Genomic DNA, 14,356 nt, shown 5'->3' on the forward strand with positions numbered 1-14,356 from the left:
ATTTAAACTTTCGGACATGTCCGTAAGAACAGACACTATATCCATATAAGTATATAGTTCTGGCAATGCCGACCATGACTTTCTTCTTCTGTGCGGATGCACACATATTACCCAAATTCTTATGGGACTTGGTAAGAATGTCTTCCATGAGTAATGAGTGTTTTGGGGTGGGACACTACGAACGTCGCGCTATCCTCTGTGCCCTAGGTGGCTCAGATGCATAGAGAGTCTGCCATGTAAGTAGGAGATCCCGGGTTCGAGTCCCGGCCGGAGCACACATTTTCACCTGTCCCCGTTGATATATATCAACGCCCGTCAGCAGCTGAAGGTATTAATATAATTCTAATTAAGTTGATTAAAGTCTTTCACATTTGCGTTGATTCGCAATTCAGCCAGATGCCACGCCACTTCAATACAGCATTACATTGTATAACACTTCACATGAATTACATGTTTCTTACAAACGTACAGATAATCATTTGTGACGTGAAAATGTCTATTCGCTCGTTGGTCGAACATTCCTGAGTTTGGCCACCTCGGTAAGTGGTCCGTCTTGGCGGCAGGTTGTTAACTGAAGGGGCCCGGGTTCGATTCCCGGCCGGCGTGATGATTTTATCCGCTCGGGGACTGGGTTTTGTGTTGTCCTTTCGTTCATGTCGTCGTAATTGATAATAAAATCGTCTACAGTACGCTATATGGCTAATAATTAAGAAACTAATAATAACTACTTAATAATTAAGAAACTAATAAAGCGCAAACAATGACTGAGCCTACAACCGGCTGATCATGTCTTTACGTTTTTGTCACGCAATATTTGTTTTGCTTGTGACCTCTTCGTGCCCGTGTGGCACATGGTTTGATTGGTCGATGCGGAGAGTAAAGGGAACAAATTACAGGGCCATCATCCCTGTGGATGCATGCGCGAGACTGGCACGAATTAGTTTTGTGTAAAGTTAAACATTGGTGCTGCGTGGAAACGTTTTTAGCTAGGACATTGGTTGTGGTTGTGAAGAGCTTCCGGATCGCTACTAGCACCCAAAATGAGACAGTAAAAATACTCCCCGGAATGTAAATGAGAATCAGTATTAAACTGAAGATTGGCAAATAATGAAATATCGCTCATAAGACTTGTAAATACGCTCAGAATGATAGAAAATGCAGCTCGAAAGGAATCCGAAAAGCCTAACAGCCCAGTGCAGAGTGAATTTGAGAGATTCAGCAGCGTCGAAAAGGAAACGAAAAAATGGAACAAAGCGATGAAGTAGCTAGCCCATGGGCCACACAGGAGCCAGCGGCGACCCAAACAACACAGCGATAATACAGACGTAGATGTACAGACTTCATACATATGCCCCTTGTCCTCGAAAGAGACGTTAAACCAAGGCCAACAGCGATAAAACTGTGCAGAATGACTTCATCCTCACGTAGATCGCTACGATAATTGTGACGATTCCACCCGTTGCAACACTCGGTGACAACAACATCGATACAACCTTCACTAGACACAAAGTTGATATAGTATAAGGTGTACGTGTGCTACTTGAGGTACCACAGACTCCTGTTAATTCCATTAAATTGAGTTATCTATTCTATAACCACAATATTACTCTGCGTAATCGGTGTATTAAAAAGATTGATAGTAAAATTACGTATTAATACAAAACACTTGTTTTGATTTCATCCTGATGTCTTTGGGAATAATATTCTTCGCAGTCCCACATTGCGCATATGGAATTCTTGGCCAAGTAAGAATAAGACTCGTGCACTAAGGGTTCCTTACAAACTTAATTATGTATATAGGCAGTTCATCCATTCCGGGAATCGAGGAATTGACTATATTTCCTGTTATCGACATTGCTACAGGTAGTATATCTGTACCTGATTCGAAGACTTTCGTGAATTTTTTAATTTCAACTTTGAAGTCGAACAGCAGATGGCGAAAGAAATATTTTTTCGTGTTATGTAATTACAAATTAACAATACCGAACTTCTCTCTTTACTTGTACTGTGAAACCTTGCTTCTTGGCAAATTGCATGATTCTAGGTCAACGGAAAGTACCTTACAGGTTTTGATGAGTGAGTTTTTGAATATCAAAATAGGGGACATAAATGGCCGTATCTTTGGCTGAATTGCCTTAGAAGCTTAAAAGTTGTACACCGCTAAAGGCCCATAGGCCTGCATATGTCACATAATTCTGAGCTTGATTTGCAGTGATGGTAGTGAAACATGAACTGTTGGAAACCCGGAACAGAAGAGAATCGAAGCATTTGAGAAGTGGTGCTACAGAGGAATGTTCAAAATTAGGTGGACTGGAAAGGTAAGGAATGAGGAGGTTCTTCACAGAATCAGAGAGGAAAGGAATATATGGAAAAAACTCACAAGAAGAAGGAGTTGGCATAAATGTAAATGTCGTGTGACTAGGGCCTCCCGTCGGGTAGACCGTTCGCCAGGTGCAAGTCTTTCGATTTGACGCCACTTGGGCGACTTCAGCATCGATGGGGATAAAATGATGACGATTAGGACAACACAACACCCAGTCCCTGAGCGAAGAAAATCTCCGACCCAGCCGGGAATCGAACCCGGGCCCTTAGGATTGACATTTTGTCGCGCTGAGCACTTATTTTTTCATTTTGTTCGTTATCGTTCGTTGCGTTTGGTCTGGGCGGACGTCACAAGGCATCCATTCAAGTTGACCGTTGATTGCTTTACTCTTTTTTTTTATTACAGAGGGTCAGCAGCCCTATGACCGAACACGCAGAGCTACCGTGCCGGCACTCACTCAGCTACCGGGGCCGGCCAGGGGTGGGTGTTAGGATATCTCTTAAGACAATGGAATAACTTTCATTGTATTAGAGCATGCTGTAGAGGGTAAACAGTTTAGAAGAAGTGGAATACATCCAGCAAGTAATTGAGGACATAGGGTGCAGCTGCTACTCTGAGTTCAAGAAGTTGGCACAGGAGAAGAACTCGACAGACATCAAAGCTATCCTATAAGGGTTCCGTGTTTACATACTGAGGCACGGAACCCTAAAAATCGCTTAAAAATTCTTAAATTCGAAGGAAGGAAGGGTTTAACGACCCCTCTACTTTGAGGTCATTAGAGGCGGAGGCCAAACTCGGACTGGATCACGGATGAGGAAGCAAATCGACCGTTGCCCTGTCAGAGGAACCATTCCAGCATTTGCCGGGAGCGATTTAGAGAAATCACGGAAAACCGTAATCAGGATGGCCGGACGCTGGTTTCAACCGTCGTCCTTCAGAATGAGAGACCAATGTAATTCTGAAATTCATGCATGGAATATCGTGTGTCCCGTACGCCACTCTTTTGACTTTAATCGCATATCGCACAGCATGAGGAAGTGAAAGTTACAAAAATTTCCTACTGCAAACGCTCTCCAAGAACTGGCAGTCGCAAAGCTTCGCGCAGCCAAAGTGGCAACACAGTCGGAGCCGGTAGCGCCAGTACATCTTCTAGAGTTAGTGACACTTGCTCCAAGTGACACTTGTACGGAGAGGGAATGGGCTGACATTTGTACAGAGCCCAGGATACTGTAGCTTGTGGACAGGGTGTTCCAGAAGTAGGATACACCAGCCTGTTCACCGCTACCAGCGACGTGTTTTGGGGAAGGCCAAAGCCCATTTCTTGCACAAAGTTCCCTGTTCCCACTTTTCATAGTGTGCATGGTTTTCTCCCAGATTTCAGTGTTGCAGTCGGCCTCTGACTGACAAGTAGTGTTACGTGTTATAGTGCTGAGATAATGGAGTTCAAAGACCACCAAAGGCAAGCCCTTACTGATTTACAAGGGGCATCAGTATATAGTGGACTATACAAACAAACAAGAAGTGATTTACTGGCATTGTGTAAACTTTAAAAATAAATGCAAAGGAAGACTACAAAAAAAGTAACCCACTTTTAGGGGAAGATAGCCATGTTTGTATGCCAGATGAAGCAACAAATGAAGTGTAAAAATATTTTGTCAGCGCAAAGAATCGGACAAAAGAAACAGACGCTATAGTTTCATCAGTTTACGTTCAAGAAATAGGGCAGCACTTGTGCAAATATATATAAAAAATAATAATAACTATTATTATTAATCGAATTAATTACAATATTATCAAATTCGATTTTTATAAATTTTGAAGTGAATGAATTGTCTTTCAGTCTTAATTTACAAATCTTATAAATTGTAAGTCAGTAGTAGCGTGAACTTACGTCGATTTTTGCGTTCTCTGCGCCGTTGAGATTTACGCAATTTACTTCTATGCTTCTTCTTCCGCCATAAACACAATACTGATTCTTATCGGACTTCCTCTTCAGATGCAGGCAGCTACAGTGACATGATGGTTCAAATGGCTCTGAGCACTATGGGACTTCACCTAGAACTTAGAACTACTTAAACCTAACTAACCTAAGGACACCACAGACATCCATGCCCGAGGCAGGATTCGAACCTGCGACCGTAGCGGTCGCGCTGTTCCAGACTGTAGCGCCTAGAACCGCTCGGCCACCCAGGCCGGCACAGTGACCCGACGTTAGCACAATGCGCGGAAGAAAATGAGAACTTTCGTGGTTTGGCACTAATGAGAATCCTCACACTTCATACTTCCATAAAAATTATTGTTCAGATAACACAATGGCTACTACACACTTCTCACAAGAATGCGTCTTCTCCCTACGAGGACTAAATACAGAGTCTATTAAATAATTGACAGAAAAATGTAACGAAGTTTCCGTCATTTGTCATTCGCCCTCTGGCGTAGCAAAATACATCTTTTCCGACGCTTACAGCGATCGCGCTAGTGTTTATTATCATTGGTTTTTGACTTTTGTCTTACCGTGTTGGGGATTTTCCTTATGTATCTATACCCACTTCAGTCGAGGCTACGACTTAGTGATATCGTTACCATCACAATCGTTACATCGCATTACTCGAAAATATATGCTAACTACACACGATCCCACCGATTCTGGAAGAATATTCTTTGAAGAAAATAATTTGCTGCTGAATAATGGTAGCAGTTTTTTACTTGCAGGTGATAACAGGGGGCCGAATGACATAATACTGGAGTTTGACGCCGGCCGCTGTGGCCGAGCGGTTCTAGGCGCTTCAGTCTGGAACTGAGCTGCTGCTGCGGTCGCAGGTTCGAATCCTGCCTCGGGCATGGTTGTGTGTGATGTCCTTAGGTTAGTTAGGTTTAAATAGTTCTAAGTGTAGGGGACTGATGACCTCAAATGTTAAGTCCCATAGTGCTTAGAGCCATTTGAACCATTTTTGGAGTTTGACAGCGAAAAGGAAAAAGCAAGTTTATCACACCAAATAACTCTTTGTGGATGAGAAGTTTAAGAGTTCGAGCAACCAGTTTGGACAGTCCTTTATACTCCACGCCGACCTTAATACGTAGTTCTTGGGAGGGGAAAACACCATCCCAGTTGTTACGCTTTGCTGCCAGATAACAAGCGAGAAACATGTGAAAGTTTTTTAAAGCTATCAGAACCAATGTGCCTGGAGGGAACCCTGCATCTCCGATGATGAAAATTGCCAGCGTCAAAGCAGCTAACAGTTTGTTTCCTGGAACAGAGATTACAGGTTGCAATTATCATTTTAATCAGTGTTTGTGGAAACAAGTTCAGCGTTGCGTCCACGTTCCAGTCTGTAAGGAAACCGAGGAAATACGCTGTTGCATAAGAATGTGTTCTGCTCTTGCACATCTTCCCTTGGAAATGTTTTATGATGGATGGCTGTGTATTCAGGATGGCACACCTGAAAACGAAAAGCTCCAGAACTTTTATCAATATTTTGTGGACTAGTGGCTCGATAACGAACATACGCCAAGACAGATGTGGAACTGCAGTGGAACGCGCCATCGCGCTAATAACGTCTCAGAAGAATGGCATTGCAGAATAAATACGTTAATATCAGAAGTTCAGCCGAATGTTTACTCATTAGCGAAAAATCTTAGAGAAGATGCAGAGTGCTACGGCCACTAGGTTGAGCGAATAACTTTAAACTTTGATGGGAAAAGAAGAAAAAAGTCAGTAATGAAGACTGGTGAAACGATTGCAAAGGCTTTAAAGAAACTCCAGAATCATGGGAACTTTAAATCATTTCTTAATTCCGCGGCCTACGTACAGAAGTTATAGTGACGAAGAAAACGCCAGAATCATAGAACAATTAGTAAATATTGAAAAGTAGTTTAACGTAATCATTGTCAATCTTGTAAATGTGAATAAATTTAGTGGGGGAGGGAAAGAAACTACGTATTTGTAATGTGCCCTGGAAACGACGCAAATTCGGCTTAAAGTCACTCGAAACTGGCATAATATTCCCTTATGAAGGTTGACAAGACTATCTGAAAGGCCAAGCTTTTAATAGGGAATAATGGCATCTTTCGCCTTGAGAGATTCTTAGAATCAAAATATATACGGGCGGACACCGAATACAAAATCTGTGCAGCGGAAACGCAGGCCAATGACGTGCAACTAAATCCATACCTCCTCTCTCTCTATCGGATTGCCTTCCATTCAGGAGGCTGGTGCACGCAGCGACTATTACACTACTGGCGATTAAAATTGCTAGACCACGAAGATGACGTGCTACATACGCGAAATTTAACCGACAGGAAGAAGATGCTGTATTATGCAAATGATTAGCTTTTCAGAGCATTCACACAAGGTTGGCGCCGGTGGCGACACCTACAATGTGCTGGCATGACGAAAGTTTCCAACCGATTTCTCATACACAAACAGCAGTTGACCGGCGTTGCCTGGTGAAACGTTGTTGTGATGCCTCGTGTAAGGACGAGAAATGCGTACCATCACGTTTCTGACTTTGATAAAGGTCGGATTGTAGCCTATCGCGATTGCGGTTTATCGTATCGCGACATTTCTGATCGCGTTGGTCGAGATACAATGACTGTCAGCAGAATATGGAATCGGTGGACTCAGAAGGTTAATACGGAACACCGTGCTGGATCCCAACGGCCTCGTGTCACTAGCAGTCGAGATGACAGGCATCTTATCCGCATGGCTGTAACGGATCGTGCAGCCACGTCTCGATACCTGAGGCGAAAGACTGGAACGTTTGCTAGACAACAACCATCTGCATGAACAGTTCGACGGCGTTTGCAGCAGCATGGACTGTCAGCTCGGAGACCATGGCTGTGGTTACCCTTGACGCCGCATCACAGACAGGAGCATCTGCGATGGTGTACTCAACGACGAACCTGGGTGCACCAATGGCAAAACGTCATTTTTTTGGGACGAATCCAGGTTCTGTTTACAGCATCATGATGGTCGCATCCGTGTTTGGCGACATCGCGGTGAATGCACATTGGAAGCGTTTATTCGTCATCGCCATACTGGCGTATCACCTGGCGTGATGGTAGGGGGTGCTACTGGTTACACGTCTCGGTCACCTCTTGTTCGCATTGACATCACTTTGAACAGTGGACGTTACATTTCAGATGTGTTACGACCTGTGGCTCTACCCTTCATTCGATCCCTGCGAAAGCCTACATTTCAGGAGGACAATGCACGACCGCATGTTGCAGGTCCTTACGGGCCTTTCTGGATACAGAAAATGTTCGACTGCTGCCCTGTCCAGCACATTCTCCAGATCTCTCACCAACTGAAAACGTCTGGTCAATGGTGGCCGAGCAACTGCCTTGTCACAATACGCCAGTCACTACTCTTGATGCCGGCCGGTGTGACCAAGCGGTTCTAGGCGCTTCAGTCTGGATCCACACGACCGCTACGGTCGCAGGTTCGAATCCTGCCTCGGGCATGGATGTGTGTGATGTCCTTATTTTAGTTAAGTTTAAATAGTTCTAAGTTCTAGGCGACTGATGACCTCAGATGTAAAGTCCCATAGTGCTCAGAGCCATTTGAAGTACTCTTGATGAACTGTGGTATCGTGTTGAAGCTGCATGGGCAGCTGTACCTGTGCACGCCATCCAATGCCCAGGTGTATCAAGGCCGTTATTATGGCTAGCGGTGGTTGTTCTGGGTACTGATTTCTCAGGATCTATTCACCCAAACTGCGTGAAAATGTAATCACGTGTCAGTTCCAGTATGACGTATTTGTCCAATGAACACCCGTTTATCATTTGCATTTCTTCTTGGTGTTGCAATTTTAATGGCCAGTAGTGTATATTGACTTGTAAATAATAGATTTCAGCTATCAAGTGGCTCTGAGCGCTATGGGACTTAACTACTGTAGTCATCAGTCCCCTAGAATTAAGAACTAATTAAACCTAACTAACCTAAGGACATCACACATATCCATGCCCGAGGCAGGATTCAGCTATCAGTCGTTCTTTTTTAAATTTTATTCACAGATCTAGATTTCAGCTAGAAACTAGCCATTCTCAATGCACTATCATTTTTGTTCAATGCATGTAATGCCTGTTGGTCGGGCTTCATCTACAGTTCATTGAATGATAGTGCATTGAGAATGGCTAGTTCCTAGCGGAAATCTACATCAGCCAATAAAATTTAAAAACAACGACTGTTAGCTGAAATCTATTATTTACGACCCTCCTCTCTCTGTTAGAAGAACAGCAAACAAGTATGAAACTGGTAAAGACAAAATAAATTATCATAAAAAAGTGTATGGTGCAGTTTTGCAACCTTTGAGCACATGTTAAAATTAATTTCTAGGAACAAATATCGTTGACTACAGCAGTCCTGTTGAGAATGCGGCTAGGCGAGCAAGAGTGTTCACGCTCGCTCGCCGCCTGGGTTGTGAGCGGTCGCGGTAAAACGAGATCAGGTGTCGTTACGTGGCGCAGCACGGCTAACTGGTAGCTCAGGAGGGGTGCAAGCACTATCCTGCCTTCAGAGGAAGGATCATAATTAGGTTCGGCGCATTGCTTAAGAGGAGACTCCACTCAAAAATTGGCTTTCCTTCTACTTTGCCAATAGCAACCAAACTTTAAAATCGTATCTATTATGTAAAGATGTAGCAATACCCAAATTATGAAGTCCGTAAGTTTTGTTTTCGAGTGTTGAATTTGTAATGTGATTTGAATGGTATTCTTGAAAACCAGCTTTTTGTACTCACACCACAATTTTCACGTGCCGGATTTCATAGGTACATTCACAAGACATAGCTGAACCGTTGTGTGCACTCATTTTATGAGAAATATTAATAATTTACTTTCAGCGTTTATTTCAAGTTTCAGCCTTAAATTTTCTTCAATAAGCGGTGTATAAATTGATGATGAAATAAACAAATTACATTTTCGTTAATATTAATGCATTGAAGTGGCTCTGAGCACTATGGGACTTAACATCTATGGTCATCAGTCCCCTAGAACTTAGAACTACTTAAACCTAACTAATCTAAGGTCATCACACAACACCCAGTCATCACGAGGCAGAAAAAATCCCCGACCCCGCCGGGAATCGAACTCGGGAACCCGGGCGCGGGAAGCGAGAACGCTACCGCACGACCACGAGCTGCGGACAATGCATTGAAGTATGCAAACAAATCGAGACGACTTCAAGCAAAAATTTCATTCAGACTGGTTACCATAAACGATACAAAAGTTCGCACTGAGCTTAGAAAAAGAAAGTCATGGTAAAATGCATTTTAATATTTTATCAAAAAATGGATGTTACTACCAGAAACATACCAATTAAAATGAGCTGAGACCATAACGTTTTCCGTTCCCTCTTACATGAGGCTTCTTGTAATTTCAAGATCACGGTCGCCTTTTCCTTACATTTTCTGAATAAAAATCTACTCGCAGTATTTTTGAGAAGATGTAGTGGTAGGGATATCGGACTGGAAGCCAATGCCTATTTCCGTCGAGCTTGTTGACCGTATTGAACAGGACTTCAAAGTATTCCCTAAATTTATATTTACACAGTCAACAGGCAAAGTTATTGATTTCCAACGAATTGGCTGCCAAATGATTTGCTTCAGTTTTCCTGGAAATCTTCTAATTATTTTTTGCAGGTTGAGTTTATGCCAAGTTTGGAATGAAAATGGTTCTGTGCGATGGTGATACTAATCAAAAATTATCTTAGCTATCTTTCGGTGTGCCACAGCCCCTTATGCAGTCCGGATATCGAACATTTATTAGCTGTAGTTCTAATTCGAATACAGCAATATCTTTGTGGGATCTAACAGTAAATACTCCAGAGATGTGAAATAGTCAACAATTTTTTAAAAAAACGAAATTTTAGGGTGGAGTCTCCCCTTAAAATGGAGAGTAGTTGTTTTTGAAGAGATGGAAAGCAGCCTGATGGTCGGGTTAAAACTTCAAAGCTGTCAGACACATACCGAGCGATGTGGTGCAGTGGTTAGCACACTGGACTCATATTCGGGAGGACGACGGTTCAATCCCGCTTCCGACAGTCCTAATTTAGGTTTCCCGTGATTGCCCTATATCGCTTCAGGCAAATGCCGGGATGGTTCCTTTAACAGGGCACGGTCGACTTCCTTCCCCATCCTTCCGTAATCCAATGAGACCGATGACCTCGTAGTTTGGTCGTTTCCCCCAAATCAATCCAATCAATCCAATCTTGATAGACTTAATGTTCTGTTAATGTACATCAAAACTTTGAACAGAACGAAAAAATTCAGTTTACAACAACATTACAATATGTAACTCTTCAGGCTTTCCCGGCGATCAAATGACATCTTGGGTTGTCGGGTGTTCTGCCGGATATCAGCGTCGTACTTGCACGATATTTCGGTCACGTAGCTCGAGACCTTCATCAGGTGCGACCTGAGACTGCTCCTCGAGTGGACCTGGTCCAGTATTTATGCCTATGGCCTTCCCCCTCCACCAACGGCTGCAGGCGCTTCCTCTGTGCTCCGCGCCCATTCCCTGTGACCTGCTGGAGCGTTGCTGCTCCGTTTTCCGTCCGCTGCGGTTCTAGGTGTTCCCTCTGCGGTCCGCGCCCACCAGTCCCACTTCTGGGTGTTCCATCTTCGGTCTGGTGCTCCTGGCAGTCCGTCAGGGGCTCGTTTACCATCTCCATGTCTCTGGTTCTTCTGTTTGTGTAGTGTTGCAGCTGGCCCCGTTGCTCCTTTAACAATTCCAGAGCCGGATCCCAGGCTCTGCTTAGCTGGTACCCTGTGTCACGATTCATAAGATCGTCAGCCATTTTAATCTCAATCGATTCTCTTATAACACTGTCCCAAAATCTGGGTGTTTGTGCTAGAATCTTGGTATCCTCATACTTCATGGCATGATCTAGTTCTAGACAGTGTTCAGCAATGGCTGACTTAGTCACCTGTCTTAATCTAGTGTGCCTCTGATGTTCTTTGCACCTGATCTCCACAGTTCTTGTCGTCTGGCCAATGTAGGACATGCCACATTGACAAGGTATATTGTAAATCCCTGGTTTTCGTAACCCCAGGTCGTCTTTGACACTCCCCAGCAGTCCCCCGATCTTGTTGGATGGACAGAAAACACACTTGATATTGTGTTTACGCAGGATCCTACTGATTCTGGCAGAAATAGAGCCAGCATAGGGCAGATATGCCACCTTCCTTGCTTCATCTTGGTCTTCTTCAGGAACCTGTGGTATAGTGGCTGGTCGGAGTGCCCTCTCAATTTGTCTGTCCATGTATCCATTCTTGGAGAAAACTGTTTTGAGACATTCTATCTCTATGGGTAGATTCTCTTGGTCTGATAGGGCACGTGCTCTGTGGACCAAAGTCTTCAGAACCCCATTCTTCTGTGCAGGGTGGTGACAACTGCTGGCCTGCAGATATAAATCAGTGTGTGTAGGTTTTCGGTACACACTGTGGCTACAACTAGATGTTCACGTGATTAGTTTCATAGCAAAATTAGTCCGTAGACTTCTGTTTTCTCAATGTAAATTTTCACGTTTTTACAAGTCTGCAGCTAAGATTATGTCTATGTTTCGACTTACATGCACTTGCTGAGTTTTTGCGCAATGGAGAGAACGAAAAGCACCCATAGAAACTCAGTGGGAGATTCCAACTTAAGGGCTTGTCTTCAAATTATCATTACTCGAAAAACTGTACCAGATATTGATCTTTAGTGACAAGCAAAATAAGTAATATTCATCGACAGTCTGTGTTTTTATATACAACGTTTAAATAAAATGTTAACAAAACAAATTTGTCAATTTAAACTTCGTCGTAATACGGCAGTGGTCGTAAGGCTGCAACAATCGTAAGAAATGCCGTGTATCTTACTTGGCTGCCCCCATTCTTTGTATCGTCAAGATATTAAATGAGCTGTTCAACTTCGTTGTCAGTTCTCATTATGTTGAATTTCATTGTCATTTATCATTAATACAACAGTCTTAAAACTGAATTTACCACGAAACGCGTTAATGAGCCACCTTGAAGCGATACATGGTTACTCACTGCTGTGGTATAAGAGCGAGCCAGATCGCACGAACAGCTGTATTCAACTGCTAGACTTCTTAAAGTGCCTGTATCTGTGAAAACCCGGCTAGCCCGGCAAGAGACCCAGGCTTTGGGCAAGTGTAACTCCGTACAAATGTCTCTCCGTGAAAGCGTTCCAACCCCCAGCTTCCAATGGTATATTGCAAGGCAAGCAGAAACTATGGTGTCTTGTTGGCGGGAGTAGTCCGGCAGCCTAGCTGTCAGCTGCCAATTGGTTTAAATCGCACTGCGGAAGCGCCTCCTCTCTGACTTCTTTTTTCGAGAACTCTTTTCGACCAGCCATCGTTCGATTAAGGAAATAGAAAAAGTATTGATACACGACGAAAATTTCGCTATTTCCTCTACCATTGTTTTTGCTGTGGTCTTCAATCCGAACACGATGCACCTCTCCATGCTACTCTGTCCTGTGCAAGTCTCTTCATCTCCGAATAGCCTACATAAACTTGAACGTACTGTAGTTATTGTACTCGGGACTTGGTCCCCCTCTCCAATTTTTATCCTCCACATTTCTCTTTATTAGCAAATTAAATATTCCCTGTTACCTCCTGTGTGTCCTGTCTAGCCCTTCTTTTGGTCAAGTTCTTTCTTCACCAAGTCGATCAATAATGTTCTTGCGTAATAACTATGCCAGTTTATAAACAGGGAATGTTCGTGCACAAGACTCTCAATGCAGACTGGAACTGAACTTTCTAATAGCAACGTGCTAAATATAATAGGAAATGTGAGCTAGCATCTGTGACTGCATCGTTCAGTCGTGCCCTAGAATTAGTTCTTTCCTACGTAGCGAAGATCTCTTCTGCTCTGCAATAATGAATGCCAACCTTGAAATGAATCACACTTCATAAAATAAATTATGTGCAAGGCATGTGGGCATGCTTCACATCACACAGCTGTGCAATGTGTGTAATAATGGGCATACAAAGTAAGTTTCTAGTCGTTCTAAGGAAATGTGAAATTTCAGGGTAAAGAGAATCAATACCTATTTAAATTTAAATTTATATCGTAGCTCAGAAACATAAACCATTACGATATTATAGTTACATCCGAATGAAAGCTGCGAGCCTCTTTTAGAAAGTTCTGATAATGGCATGGACAATAGTAAGTGTGAAACAGATAACTATACTGATGCATTACACAGTTTTGATCACTACTAATCCTTGAATTAGAGCAATCAAGAGTGGTGTAATGGTGTCCAGAACACAGGCATGATAATCGTGAAAGAGCTGCCCCGACAATGTTTTCTTACCCATCAACTAAATTTCTACATTAAGTCTCGTGATATGAAAAGACATTCTATCTTAAGGCCAGTATTACACCATCCTATTTCTTTGACAAAGATGTGCGGTCAAAAAATAGTCAAATTTCTTTGACAAAGAACTTAGACGTGGCGCTAAAAGAGGGTTATAAAACTGTCATATTATTTTTGTCAAGGTTCAAGATAGCGGGCAACAACAATTTGTTATTATGCACTGCAGTTGTTTTTACCACAATAGCATTGTGAGTGCATTTGGAAGAGAAGCAGCGAAAAAAAAAAAAAACAATCATACTTAGGGGAAGTCGTGGCATTTACTACGAGATAATAAAAGCAGTCAGCAAAATTTGTTACGAGATCTGCAAGTCTTACATAAATTACTTACAAATGAGTGTGAGTACATTTCAGTATTTGCACAGTAAAGTGGCCCCTCATATTACAAAGCAAAATACTCACTGAGAAATGCTATATGTGGAGAAAACAAGCTCACCATAACACTATGAATTCCTGCTGCACGAGAGAGCTGCTCTAGGTTAGAATACAGCACTAGAATACCATAGTGAAAATAACCAAAATAATTCTAGAAACGTGTGAACCGATATGAAGCACTGAAGGTGGAATATCTGCAGCTAAATAAATGTTTAGTATGCTCTGTGGACATTAAGAACTATTGTTATTTTTGAATAGTTTAATTAATATAATTAG

This window comes from Schistocerca americana, chromosome 2, assembly GCF_021461395.2.
Source record: "Schistocerca americana isolate TAMUIC-IGC-003095 chromosome 2, iqSchAmer2.1, whole genome shotgun sequence".
NCBI lineage: Eukaryota > Metazoa > Arthropoda > Insecta > Orthoptera > Acrididae > Schistocerca > Schistocerca americana.